The sequence below is a fragment of the Mytilus trossulus genome, chromosome 4 (assembly GCF_036588685.1).
Source record: "Mytilus trossulus isolate FHL-02 chromosome 4, PNRI_Mtr1.1.1.hap1, whole genome shotgun sequence".
Classification (NCBI taxonomy): domain Eukaryota; kingdom Metazoa; phylum Mollusca; class Bivalvia; order Mytilida; family Mytilidae; genus Mytilus; species Mytilus trossulus.
Genome location: NC_086376.1, coordinates 21,792,468 through 21,804,912, shown reverse-complemented (window position 1 = coordinate 21,804,912; position 12,445 = coordinate 21,792,468). Strand labels below are relative to the sequence as shown.

General features: G+C 29.9%; 1 long non-coding RNA gene across 1 annotated transcript; it reads right to left on the bottom strand.

Moving 5' to 3' along the window:
- Positions 1-7,954: 7,954 nt before the first annotated feature.
- On the bottom strand, positions 7,955-10,954 carry LOC134713806 (uncharacterized). The gene is made up of 3 exons (XR_010106391.1): positions 10,837-10,954; positions 10,143-10,289; positions 7,955-8,058 (listed from the first exon to the last, which is right to left on the bottom strand). It is a non-coding gene; the product is annotated as an uncharacterized LOC134713806 (long non-coding RNA).
- Positions 10,955-12,445: the final 1,491 nt, after the last annotated feature.

Here is a 12,445-nt window from a genome sequence, read left to right as displayed (position 1 = left end):
ATACACTACAAGCAAAACGGGCCATATATATGATGCCTTTTCCCTGGGAAGACGTCATTTCGAAAATCCAAGATGGCCGCCATGATCGGATGATTTTTTTTCGTGGCTACCCCCCTAACATGATTACATACACCTAAAGGCATGTTCTTACAAAGTTTCATGCTTGTATCACCATTTGCATGATTTGTGTGGTAAGCTGCTTAACTATTAAAAGAAACTGTGTTTGCACCAATAAAATTATATATTAGCTTACATTCAATTATATAAATTGTTCATGAATGACTGTATAGTCACGCACAAGCTTTCATCAATGTGAGGAGTTTTATACGATTGTCTTCGAGAAAACCGTGTTACCTTTGGTATGTTCAATCAAAGCAGGTCTATTTTCCCAAATTCGTCAAACCTATCTTGAAACAGGTGTAAATAATTAAATTGTTTGATGATAAAAATAAACATTTACATCACTTATGTTGGCATTCATATGCTAATTGGTGTGTAATTGATATAACAGATATAGAAAGGTAGGGTGTGAGTGCCAATTAGACAAGTCCTCATCCAAGTCACAATGTGTAAAGTTTACTGTACTTATAAAATTCAAATGATGGAAATGTTGGATAAAGTTAATAAGACGTCGTTGCTGAGGGTGATGTCAAAACAAAACTTTCCAATTTGTCTTTTTAAAATTCCGAGAATTGACCTTATATAAATACATTGTTTCTTTTCCAAAAGTGTAATTTACTAAGTTATCTTTCCTTTTTTCAATCCCTATCCCATGAACTTCTTAATGTTTATTTTAACCAGTTAACGTTTGTTTAAAAAAGGTCGATAATTTAAATGGGAGTATGTCATATTTGACCAAAGAAAATCACTACACTGAATTAATTTCATGCGCGCGTATGGTAATGTATAGATTGTTTCTCAAAAAGAGGAATATGCCTTTTCTTCCTCAATCCATGATGCCGCTATGTCTTTGAGGGATTTGTATTGTTCGTGCATGTTCACACTAAACTTCATTAATACAGTGTTGTATTGACATAACATTATAAGAGTTATGAGGAAGAACGACTAAAATCGACACATATGTTTTACGTTCACAATCTCAAATTGGTAACCGTTAAGATAAGTTTGTAGCTCTACTTACGAACGACATATGTTAATATGTATCAGTATAGTCGTCTGATATATAATTTACCGATCGTTGTGTCCTTTTCACGATTTCACCATTTCTAATGAGAATGAAATTGCATGGCGGGTATTACAGAAATAACAATAGACGCTTACACTAGTACTATAGACACAGAGTTAAACACATCAATTTTGTGTTTGCTATATGTTTTCTGTTTATTATCAATGCATACTTTCTGGTTCTAGCAGTAAAATTGGTACCGTTTATAGTATTCCTCTTATAACTAAAGTATAGGAATGATAATAACTAAAGAACATCGAATAATCTTATAAAATAACTTGTGTGTAATTATCTCCGACTGATCTTAAAGTGTCCAAATTTACAATCATAATTAAAGCTAAAGCTTAAATTAAAAAATGCTAAATTAAAAGATAATTTAGTTTATGAGAAGCCATAATTTCAGTAATAACTACGCGTTTATTTAAAAAAAAAAGTATATATATATAAATGAATACAGGAGATCATCAGGTCGATAACAAAAATGCACGTTTTATTAGAAGTGAATGATTCAATGATACCCAGACTGTCGTGTTAAAATTAGTGTTTCTGCTGACTGGCAACATAACCCCACTGTTAAATGTATTCATATCACAGCTTATTCGGTCTAAAATAAATTGTGTTTACTCCATTTACCTGACTTTCAACACTTGTCAGATTGATACTCCAGAGAACATGTATGGTCTTATTTTTAATGAGTAGCCTACATTAATATCTTTTTTAAATTATCGAAGTTCTGCTGTACAAAATGATAGGTGGAATTGTAATTGATTGTTTACACCGGCTCTTATTATATCATATTCAAATATAGAATCATAATTGAATTAATAATGATTTCGTTAAATTTTCGCATAATGTTTGTATTTTTTCAGATTTATTCATTTATATCAATTTAAAACGTATCATTTTCTCATTTTTCTAAAGCATGAAGATCTAATGTGAAACAATCGAAACACGAAATGTCCCTAGAATTGAATTTGCAGTGAAAATGCTTACTACATTTGACTTATTGTTCAAAGATTTTATAAATCACAAACATTACGAATATTTTTTTCCCTTGGGGAACGATAACTTTATCAGAATTGTCGAAACTCTTGTTTGTTTGTTGATTGGCTGTCATTTTCCTGATTTTGACTATACAGCACGTTGTAAAATTTATTCATTTGTAGCTGAAATGTTGTCCGTTGAAAACAACTCAATTCCGATTAAATCGTCATATGAACAAAATATTTAATCTTAACGTATATATAAAAAAAAAAAGATTTTTTAGTATTCAAAAACAAAATATTTATTAAGCCAACGAGTTACAAAGACTTTTGGTGTGATTGGTTTTGGTATATTAATTGTATTTATAAATAACTGTATATCCATGATGGTAGTTTTTTTTATCTTGTTTTTTTCATCAGAAATTGCTATTTGAATCAAATTATTTTGTAAATATTTATTGATAAATTCAACTGTTAAAATGTTAAAATGATGTGGTGGGGATATACTTCTACAGTATAATTTCAGTCTTAATCAGTTATAATCAGGGAACAAAAAACGAACTTGTGCATTTCTATACATACATTTTTGAAGGTCATTATTTTATTTTTCATGTACTTATTAGATTTTCTTGAACATATACCTTGAAATAATAGAAAACAAGTCATAAATATCTATTTCTATAATAACTGATTTTAGAGGAAATACCAGCACTTTTTACATTTTTCTCAACTGACATTTCAACGTAGAATTTCATAAAGCTCTGTTCGTTTGCATTCTCACTTTTTTGTTTTGTACTTGAACCTCTAAGATCAACTATAAAAACAATCTATTTGTTAAGACCTTGCTATCTGATTTAGGTTTAAACACATGATTGAAGGGTAAGAACACACGCAACAAGTGACTTGGTTAATATGTGAATGTCACAGAGTGTTTTTAAATAAAGCAAATTGTATTGTTTGTATTATATTGTATTGATAAATATATTATTACTAAATAAAACTGTGATTGTCAATGCTTTAAATTACCATGGAACCCAGGTTATATATTATAATACCGCATTAATTTGAATTCTGGTTTCATGTATAATTTCTTAAAATAGCATTTCCTCGATCCTCATTTTGATATATGAATATGAATTATTTAGATTTTTTTCAGTTTTCGTATCTGATTTAGGCCACAAACGTGTCTAATTAATGTGAAACCATAGAATTTTAATAGATATTACTGACCTTGACCCTATTTACACACACTGAAAATAAATAATTCATTCAGTTCTGTCTACAAAAGCATAACAACGAACAAGCAGGATTATACATATTGTTTTACATAATCCCATTAGAGTTAAATATAGTGTTGCAAATTGCCGTGTTATAGAACACATGAAGATCAAATGAATCTATAGAAAATGTAATAAACCTCCAATACAAAATAACACTTTATAATTTTAGTTCGACCGACATTGAGATTGACCTAGATAATAATGCATAAAAGGACATTAAAATCCATGAGGCAAGGGTAAACACTAATGTTGCTGTGGTAAATCTAAAGCAGAAATTTTCTTTTTAATGTGTTTTTGTTTTAGTTCTGAATTCAATTGAGGAATGTAGCCGTAATTTTCCACATGTTCCGTTGACTGAAGGCATTTGATTTTGTTAGTTTTTACGTACCTCTCATTTTTAATTTTCCTTTTTTTAATTTCAGATACGTGAGAATGTTTCCCTTTTAAATCTTTAACTTTAATCAAAGTGAGGAAGTTGCAACAACGTTCAAATGAAAAACAGATCAATCGAAATCATTTTTTTAGATTTAAACGTTGAATTGTCAAATGCTTTTACACTAGGGTGTAATACATTAGAGTCACTCGAATCAAAAGAGTTTGAATTCTGTCATCCTTCTGGTCATATTACTAATTTTGATCGTACGCATATCAATTAGCGCTGAATATAACGAACTTCTTTATCTTCAAGAATATTAGGTGTTCGTATTTCTTGCATTATAGTTCTATGTTTGTCATATTTACCACATTCGTAAGACTGTTAGCCTCAGTTATATTTTTTCAATATGAAGTCGTTTATATTCTGTAAAGTGATACATTGTCTATACTCGGGACGAGTAATTGCCTATCAGCAGACGTTCTGGCATGTCAATTTTAAACGCTATTAATATGTTGAGCCTACAAAATAAATTCAGTGAACATTGTTTGATTAATGTCTGATAGACGATAACCATTTCATTTTGTTCATACTGTTTGTTAATTTCTCATTTATTTGATACTAATATCAATATTTCATATCTCGGTTTAAAGCAAACATAGTTAAGTGATAAAACAACAGTTGCTTCTTTGTTTGTTTAAAAGAGGATAATTTTGCGTAAAACTTAACATGTACGGGTGAATATTTTCGGTACTTAACTGTTCATTCAATCATGTTATCACACCCTTATAAATGATCTAATTCGAAAACACTATTAGAGAAATTGCCTTTTAACTGGTGTTGTTTTGCATAACTAGTTTTGTGATTTATCTAGTGCAATATCGTTACATTTCATCGATATAAGTTTATTAAGAACGTTTTTGCAGTAAATTGATTCATAATGTACCACTTCGATTGTCATCCATTCGTATATATCATTTCAAGACTTTTCCAATACATTATGCAATTTCGTTCGAGAATAGAGAGGATATTGTCGCGTATATTTTTTTGAAAAATATTTAATGCACCGTGTATCTAGCTAGAGAAAACTGTAATTCTAAAACAAAAATGAACTCAAATTTCTTCGGGTTAGAATTTTCTTTCTTTTATATGATTCATCTTAATTGCTTTGGATATTTCCGGTAGGCTTGCCTTAATGATCCTGCATGGTCCGTAAAAATAAGTGGGAGTGGGGTTCTTATTTCTATTATATTTATTCTAAGTATGTTATTGATTACTTTTCGTTGATTTTGTTTTTCGTAATGGTTTCGTCATAGCCATGGTACGAGGGATATTTTTCAAAACGATATCCATACAATATAAAATTGAGAATTTAAATGTGGAATGTATCAAAGAGACAACAACCCGACCATAGAAAAAATGACAGCAGAAGGTCACCAACAGGTCTTCAATGTAACTAGAAATTCCCGCACCAGAAAAACCCGTTTATTGTAGAGCAAAATTATAAAAAATGTTGAAATCGTATTTTTATCTTTGACGACATCTATAATTTGATGACATATTGGCACTAAAATATTGCGGGCTAAAGATATATTGCTTTATCCAGTAAATTGTAATGTGTTCTGTCTTCATTTGTTATTTGTTCTTGTGTCTGGTTTTCGACTATCTGATTTCTTTGTATTGCATATTATCATTATTGAAGCGCTGCACTCAAAGTATATCTATGTTTGAAAAAGTTAGATAAAACACACTAAATGATCTGGTGTTAATATTGAATTCTGCAAATAGCAAGATAGAATATTATATGACAGGACAATCGATGCAGTCATTTGAAAGGAAGGCACTTTGTTTTGTTGAGATCGGAGTTTACTAGTCCCTCGACTAATGATTTGAAAATTGACCCAACGTAAGGCACAAATAAGTAAGTCAAGTTATTTAGGAAGGACAAGCATTCTTTGATGTTGTATACTTATGGTTTATTATTGCCATCGCCTCATTTTGAGACTAAGATCTCGATTTCGAAATCAACGTTCACCTATTTCACCTACATATGGGATATTCATTTCCCATCTTATTCGGTATTCAAGAGCTTGCAGTTGCTTCTCACTTTATAAAACGTCACCAGTATTTGAGCAGAAAGTTGATGAACCAAAGTTATATCAAAGATCATCTCGTCTTATTTATAATGAAAAGTTCGCAAAAGGATAACATTACCTTGTAGTTTAAAACTCCGTATCAACTTCACAAATAATACATGGTGGCCTTGCAGAATGAAATATAGGTCGTGAAGTTATCCAATGTATTAATTACTAGCTATATTGTTGATTTTCAATATTTACTGTTTAGTCTTTTTTTGTACTATCATTTTGGCGTGGCTCAGTATTTATACATCTCGAAATTGTGCAATTGTGCTTCGGTCATGTTTTGTATTATTGCCTTTATTTTTACTGTTGTGTTTTGTCTCTAGAGTGTATTTTCTTAATTAACAAAATTGTTTGATTTTGTAATGAATGATTTAACATAATATTGATAGCTTTATCCAATTTATTTATATTGTTAACTTCTACTAAGAGGTTTCGTGTATTTTCTTTTTGAAAACATTAGCTCTAAAAATAGTCTGTTTGTTTTGCTCACACATTGTTGTCAAGATATTGGAATTCATTGTGACTCTCACACAAGTAAGAGGATTTGCTAGCTATAAAACCAATTTAAGTCCACCATTTTCTATATAGGTAAACGCATGTTCTAGGAATACAAAAAAGGGTGAAAAATCACAGGGGGACAGTCAAACTCGTAGATCGAAAATAAACTATCAACGCCTTGGCTAAAAAAGGAAAAAGACAAACGAACACATAATATTACACAAGACACAACATAGAATAAGCAACACAAATCTCACCAAAAACCGAGGGTGATTCGAGGTGCTCAAAAGGGTAATAAGATCCTGCTCCACAATATAACAGTTCTAGTTTACTTGTGTTATGTGTTTGTGATTTATGTTTTTCCTCGGTGTTAAATTAAAGACGACAAAATCTCAAAATAAATCACAAAACAAAACATATAAAGAATGCGTAACACTAACCCCGCGAAACCTAGGTTTCAACAACTTAATGTAAAAAAGAAGATGTGTATGATTACCAATGAAATAACTCTACACAAAAGATAAAATGACACAGAAATTAACCACTATGAGTCACCGTACGGCCTGCAACAATAAACAAAGCCTATACCGCATAGTTAGCTATAAAAGGACCCGACAATGTTAAACAATTCACACAAAACAAATAACGGTCTAACTTATGTACAAAAAATGATCGAAAAACAAATATGTTAGAAAACAAAAAAGACAACCACTGAATTATATAATGTGTACGAGTTCCTTCATAAAGGAATAATTACAATTTGATAAGACAGTATTATATGATGGAACCGCGTAACAAAAAAGGAATTAAGAAACCCAGATGAAGACATTTCGTTTATTTTCCACATATCATTTGTACTTTTATAAACCAATCTATATGAATAATTTGATTGCATTGCGTAATAGTGTCTAAATGGACAAAAGGCTGGTAAACGATATCAAAACTATACATCAGTACAATCTAAGAAAAAACGTAGTTATAGAATGAAATTAATATATTCCCTTAAAGGGTTTCTATGGATATAAATCAAACACAAATATGCAATTATGTAATGATTTTACTGATGAGATCTCGCCAGACATTTATCCTAAGATATTAACTTCTACAATTGATACACACACACATTCACTTAAACCGTTGTCATCAATTCTTAATGCGTTCATTATATTACATAACAATAGCATGTAAATCAATGTCTGAGATACAGTCATTCTAATACTAAGCTCTATTATTGAAATAGCTTTAATTTCTTTTATTATTCATTTCTGTGTTGTCCATAAAATAAATATGTCTGAGATGACGTCAAATTATTATACATAATGTATTTTTCATTGTTGAAAGTAAGATGCATTTCAAGTTCTAGCATACGTTTTTGGAGGTTCTAGTATATAATGCTTGAAGTTTAGTTTTTGGTTTGACAAACATATCCAATTTATTAGTATAACAATCATAAAACATATTAGGATATATCATAGTTAGTAGAGATAGAGCTAAAACACTTTTGATATTTCGAATAAATAAATCGATCTCACATTTTGATCAAACCATTTTGAATACCTGGATCAGTAATGGTACAGCACCACATAAGAAAACACTGTAAACAAATCAATTAGAAATGGATTGACTAATCAGATTGACATGGTGCACAAAACAACAAACACAAAGAACAGATGTAATGTATCGATCTAAAAGTACTCACAGTTAATAAAAGCTAGTTCCAAGCCAATAACATCTAATAAACAAAATCATTTGCGCCTAACGTTTGCTTTTGTGCACTTTTGTTTATCGTATCTTTGTCGGCACAAACTTTAGAATGGCTATAAATAATGTCATCAAACAATTAAGGTTTCTTGATCTGAATGGATGGATATTAAATCTTTTTGTTTTGTTTTAGTTTTCCCATGCATTGTTGCATCAGATTCAAACAAACCAAGTAGAAAATATGAATATCATCTTAATTTAACAACACTGTTCTTGACGTGATTATTGAAAATTGACCCAAAAGACACCATATATGTTAGTTTTTCTTGTGAACAATTTAAATAAAAGATTAAATGAATTTGGAACTGCAGACCAATAACACAGCGCAATCACAACGAACAATTATATTCAAAGATCTACATATTAGGTCTCTAATAAATAATTGACACATTTGCAATCACACCATACACTTTGTTTCTTCTTTCTCGTGTGGAAGTTTTGGGTATGTCAAGCCATATTAAGACGGTCATTAATAGTTGTAATATCAGGCCTATCATAAGCATTATTTCTGAATTTAAAAATTTAAGTGAACAAAAAAATACATAAAGTTGCATTTCTAGAATAATTCATGTGTCTTTTCTTTCAATCACACAAATATCCTGTATAAATGAACTTGTAACTCATTTTAAAAATAATAATAATAAAGAGCACAAATACATGAGAAAGGTGCACAGAACAATGACTGCTCATCAGCATCTAATAAGCACAATTTTGTTTTGGGAACTTGTATAACTTTTGTTTAAATGGAAAACAATCAATTAAAAAGATCTATATCATACACATTAAACAATGTTTATTTTAATGATTTGTTTCAGTATTCAAAAGCAATAACATAAGCGGTACCGAATGCAAATTTCGACAAACAATATGTACTTTACCAATTAAATGTGTGATTTTGCAAAGAACCCGAAAAAGTCGTCAAGATAGCCGACAAATTGACACAAACACTTGTCTGGAATTTGATATGAGTAGTCTTTACTATAAATTATACTTGGCTTAATTAAAAAAAAATCTATCTTGTACAATAATTGTGTATCGAGAATGTGGTGTCCTTTAGTGCATACTTCATTTTTCATTACAAACCTGATATCTCTGATGATTTTTCTCATCTAATCTATATTTATATCAAGACGAATATTGTTATAGTGCTTCCGTCAAAAATACTATAAATGGTTGTGCTATTTCTTGATTTTTATGTTATGAAACTGCAATTGTTTATAAAGAGTAAATTAATATGAATAAGATGTGATTAATATGTAAATGAGACGCAATCAAACGTCGAACCATACCAAAACGATATATAGAAAGAAAAAATAACTTCACTATCTAATATTTTAGTGTATAATTTTCTTTTAGTTTAAATGATTATGGTACATATACTTAATAGAAGTATTGTGCAAAACTGCAGAACTATATTTAAAAGAGCACTTGTTAATCGTGTTTAACAAATTAGGCAGTCCATTACGCTTGATCATTTTTTATGCTTGGGTTTGAGCATTTCTAATAAAGAAAAATCCGGACAGCCTTCATATTATTGCACACTTCCGTGTTTAGAATGAATGACAGAAGATGCAGGATTTATGTCTGACAGACTTTACCTAAGCTTCAAAATAATTATAAAAAGGGAATAATACGGCTTTACACAAAAGACATGTGTCTAAATCATATGTCTTACCCTAAATCGTTACGAGTCTAGGCAAGTTGACTATCTATTTAAAGTAAACTGCAAAGTCAAAATTCCAGTTTCAATTAATTTAACAGCAAAACGTTAATCGAAATAGACGAAATAGACAACCAGAGACAATTTTCCAGACTTGGGACTGATATTTATCATCATATGTTTTAAATACGTCGAATGCTGGAACGACATACATACAAAAAGACAAAAGAGACACATGATTAACATAAACCACAAACCTCAATAATATCGATATTTCTCTGTTTACAGATGATGCCTTCATACAAAATAATTAATAGGTTGTTTTCTTTATCATGGTCTATTTTAAGAAATTTTATGTTGATCATACTGACTTATTATTTCCTTTCTATTCACAGTAGAGTGATCTGAAAAATATTGCTAGAAACTAAGGGCGCACGTGTCGTTATCGATGAAATCAACAATGTCGTCAATGGTAAAATAGCGATAAACAGTTTTTTATTGGTCATCTTTTGATTTGCTCATTTTTACTGTTCCGGTTCAAGCGAGAAAATCAGTCAGTCTGAGATGACCAACGATAATCTATAATTATCAGCAGTATACACAGCAATTTTGTGTTGACATGAAATATCACTGATCTGTTCATTTTCTAGCAGTTTCTTGTTTTTAAAATGTTAAAAATATTCAAAATACTAAGTAATGTTTTTTTTTATCCCAGGTATAGATTAGCTTAGCATTACTAATAAGTCTTATGTATACAAAATGCGCACCCGGCATTTCTTATATTTTGATTGGTGCCTTCATTTTGGTTCACCTGGTACTTTGATAAACGGTTCAATAAGTAAGATATGTTTAAAGATACCACCTCCGTCAGCTCATGTTAGCATTGTTTTTATAACTTCCTTATTCGTTACATTTTTTATAACTATTTAATATGAATAACAAAGTACTTACATCCAACGGTCCTCTCACAACTGCTTATTGTAAATTTAGAAATAGATACTGTTACATGATACTTGCCAGTCTATGTATATTGTCACTTAACATTTCCTGCAATATAAACTAAAACACGTCAGCGGTAAAAATATATTATTTTATGCATATAACGATCGTTCTTGATTACATTAAATGTACCTCTTCCTTAATTTGTAACAAAAATAGCACAAGTAAAAGTCATAGAGTATTAAAATGTGAATAAAAGATACGAAATAAGAAAAAAATATCCGTTTAAAGCTAAAAAAATAAACAATTAGGGTAAAGTACAAAATAAGAAAATGCAATTAAAGTAAATAACACAAAAAAGCATATTTTAGGCCGATTATTGGATACATTCTATACATTCAAAGACCTCGTTGATACACTTTAACGAATTATCAGTATCGTATATTTTTTTTTATCAAAATTTGACATATCACTTAAGCATATATATTAAAAGACGCTGCTTGTTTGTTTTTTTCTAGTCTATAAAATAGCTTGGTTTAAATGTTACCCCTTAATTAAAGTGGTCATCATAATACTGCTTTTCTGCTAGAATGTTATCAATAACTTTTACAAATAAATAGTTTGTTAATCAAAGTACTGCACTTTTTCACTGTGTTGATGAATTTGTTCATATCAAGATAAAAAGGAAAAGCTGGGAGCATTTTCATAACTCATAACGAAGCGATATTATTAGAATAATAAGTTAAGTGTCAACTGCCATATATGCACCACTCTAAATACAAGTCCACTCTTGGTCAAAATTTCACAAAGGAGGATGAGACACAATAGAATAATGTACGGATCAGCCTTCTTGTAATATACAATATAAAAAAAAAGTGAAAGCAATACACCAAAGTCATAGACCAAAGTCTAACGACCTCTCTAATTACAGTGATGAAAATGAAGAGTTAGTCTTTAGCCCTGTCTTACAATTTGAGTAAATTATCATGTTAGTTGACATATTATGCAAACATAAATACTTAAAACAAAAACGTCGGTTAAAGAAAAGACCGATATTGAAGTACTCATTATCGTATCAGAATTAAATGCATTCATTAAACATTTGTAGAAAAAATATAATTATATGATGCACTCATGGAACGCACTAAAAATGTTTTATAAAAATATTTTTTAATAATAAGATAAGATTTCAAATGAAACATGGGCTAATGTTTGTAAGATCAATATGGTAAACAAGTATGTGTCATTATCTTAAGCTATGTTGCTCTTTATTGTACTCTTGTAAAATGAGTTACGACTGTTTTGAAATGTTATTTTAACTTTATTGTTATGGTTTTTTCAAACTAATGCAGTTGATGGGAAATGAATGTTTGTTTTCCTGTTCATAAAGATCAATTTTGAATAGTGTTAAATTTATCATCTAATAAATTATAAGATGATTTTATTTGTCGACAGTTTGTAATGTTTTCATTGCAAAAGGACGAATATTCAATAACAAATCAATACCATACGTTTCGACGTCTGGAAACGTTATAACCATAGTAGGCTATGGTAGTCCTGTATCAAACGAAAGTAATGTGTAAATGACAATCATAGATGACCGATCGAACAACCGCTTGGT